This window comes from Montipora capricornis, chromosome 10 (genome assembly GCF_036669925.1).
Source record: "Montipora capricornis isolate CH-2021 chromosome 10, ASM3666992v2, whole genome shotgun sequence".
NCBI lineage: Eukaryota > Metazoa > Cnidaria > Anthozoa > Scleractinia > Acroporidae > Montipora > Montipora capricornis.
Genome location: NC_090892.1, coordinates 52,667,828 through 52,671,046, shown reverse-complemented (window position 1 = coordinate 52,671,046; position 3,219 = coordinate 52,667,828).

Genomic DNA, 3,219 nt, shown 5'->3' with positions numbered 1-3,219 from the left:
TATCCCGAAAAGGGTGATCATTTAATGCCTGTTGGTTAACCAATGTAGCGAGCACCACAGTCCGCAAAAGCAAATTTGTTCAGAACACGTGATTTGAAAAAACTCGGAGTAAACTAAAAGTGTTGCACAGTTTGAATGGAGAAAAAACTACTAACATTTAAATGCTTGCTACACTTGCTGATACAGGAATTTTCTTTCCAATATAAAGATAAATAGAAACCAATGTAAGGGAGTTTGTAAAAATGGCAGTTAGATACATTATATTTGGACGCTTCTTCTGCTGTAACATTTCTAACTAAAGATAAGGGACCGACCATTTAACTCTTGAGGGGGAGAGTGGATGATTTCTGGTCAGCAAGGTTTTTTTTTTCTGGCAGCCTTGGTGGGCAGCATATTTTTTTCCCTCCTAAATGCTCTGCAGGAAATTTTTTTTCTCTCCTCATTTCTCTGCAGGATATTTTTTTCCTACTAAGCTATACAAAATCATTCTTGTATAGCTACATGTTTCCGGAATGTCATTCTTTAGAATCATTTAATATTACCTATCATTATATGGCTAGTGTTTCTGGCAGATATAACGCATGCTGGGATTGGCTAAGAGCAGCTAAGCGCCAGGGCATTATTCTCCCGTAATGCCCACGGGCCAATTAGAGATTATGCAAATTAGTTTTTTTCTTATTTGTAACCGTTCTGTTGGCCATATAATAAACAACTTAATAACCTCGACCGTTCGGTCGTTACAGCAAAATCTCAAACCTCGGCCCAGCTGTATTGACCTCGCTGTCGCTCGGTCAATACGGCACTGCCTCACTTTGAGATTTTGCTGTAACGACCTCACTCTCGGTTATTAAGTAGTTAATAACAATATTCAATAGAAAGTAATTACATGAAAATGCTTCAGTTGAAAAGATTAAAAATGAGCAAATTATTTTTCTTTGTCTAATAAAACTTGAAACTTCACATCGAAAAATTTACCTCCATTACTGTTTGTGATAAGCTAACGAGTTTAGATACAGTGCGAGCCAGCAAGCAAGAAATCCCTGATCCCAATAACCGCAAGCTACCCAAGGAACTGCAGGCTAACTGCAGTGCTAACTAGGCTAGCCAATGTGTAATTTAGGCTAACCGTAATGGATTGCATGACTCCTATGACTTGGAGCCATGTGAACCGAGCAAGCAAGAAATCCCTTATCCATTATAAGGGAGAATCGCAAGCTATCTAAGCTAACTGTAGGCCAACCGGTGTGACGTTTAGGCTAACCAGAGTGTTATTTAGGCCAATCAATGTGTTGTTTTAATAGGATAACCAGAGTGGCTCGCTCGCTTGCAGATTATCCGGAATGGTTGCAGTTTTGCTAGGATTTTGTAAAGCCCCCCCCTCCCCCCCCCCCTGGAATGATGAAATAGCTTTGCAACATTTTTTTTTCTTGCTTGCAGCAGTGCAAGAATTTTTTTCTACCTCATTTGTGCTGCATGCAACTTTTTTCTTCCAACAAGCGCTTGCAGGAAATTTTTTTTAGTTTAAGTTTGCTTAGTTTTAGGTCAGAATTCATTTTACCATCCAATATAGCGTTGACAGCTAAATGAACCAAATCAATGGTCTCAGATAAAAGGATATTTGTAATTGAGGCTTGTGACATCACAGGAGACTAGAAACTTGTCACTGAAATCAAACTGTTCAATTTCTTGGAGAAAAGAGAACGTATCTATTGCACAAAACTCTGAAGAGATGTGGGGTTTAAGTAAAGGACAAACAGATACTTGGTTAAAGTACTGTTGTAATAATTATTGTAAGAGCAAATTTTCACATTTGACGACTGATTGCAAATACGTCAAGTCAACAACCCATGCAAGGAGGCGAGACTGTCAATCAAATTCGCTCTCCCTGATTAGCGGATAATTTGTAACACACTTTGTCAGGTGGCCACGGTAAGGCGCGTCGCACTGTAATACAGTTCTGTTTCGTAGATCAACTTTAATTTGACCAACTCATCAATCAGTATACACTGAAGCTTAAGTGATCAGTGGGTCAACTTAACGTTGATCTACGAAACAAAACTTGTAGTCAAATCAAGGGCACACAACGAACAAATTAAGCCAAAAACCTTTGAGAGGCATTTCTAGGCACCTTGTAATGTATAAAGACTGTCTAAGGAAAGCTTTTTACCACCTAGAAGAATTTTATCTATTCGGATATCTTAGCTGAAAATTGAATTGTCCGAGAATTTTAGGGAATCTTCGTTTCAGAAATTGTTGCGGAACGTTTCTTTCGTTTTAATCCCAAATAATTATTTCTTCAACTTGCATTTGCTAACTTTATTATTGCTTTTTCTGTCCGACTAGTTGGGTGATACTAAAACAATTAGACCCTTCGCCCTCAAGGGCCACGGGTCAATAGCCCATTCGGCTTCGACTCATGGGCTATTGACCGGTATGGCGGACTACGGGTCTAATTGTTAAGTATTCACCGCGATTGTGTGGTCGCTCTCTTGGCTAACTTTTAAAGTTAGTAATGGCGGACAATTAAATAGGAAAATTCCGGTTAAAATATACAGGTGTGTTTTTGAAATCAAGGCTTAAAACTTATTTCACTAATTTTTTAGTTAACATTGTTTTGAAATATAAATAAAAAATAATAATTTTTTGCGAAGTTTCTGGTAAGTTCCTACTTTTTCCTGGTTACGAATCTTTTAGGAGATGTTTTAGTAAAGAAATGTGTAGCTGTTTGGTAACCTAGAACCGAAATTCTTAGAACAGTTTCACCGAATATTATCGTTGGGTGCCCCTGTCATATTAAGTTAGAGTAGCCTGACTACAATTGTATCCGCTTAGATCTTCCAGTCAAATGCTTCTTGTTGTACCTAAAACTAAAACTAAGCTTTATGGGGACAGATCGTTTGCTGCCAGTGCCCCTAAACTTTGGAATGCACTACCAGTAGACATTAAGAATTCTGAATCACTCGATATTTTTAAGGGTAAAGTTAAAACACACCTGTTCCGCCAGTGCTATAGAGTATAGAGATCATATTATATATAGTTTATAGAGATTACTATTATTATTATGTATAGTGTATAAACCTTGCATTATTATACAGGATATAGATTTTCTTGTTTTTCTTTAGAAATCTATTGTAATTTTAGAGTTTCTCATACTGCATGTAATTTGAATGTAAGATTTGAATGTAAGATTGTAAGATTGTAAAGCTTTGAGAATTTTGT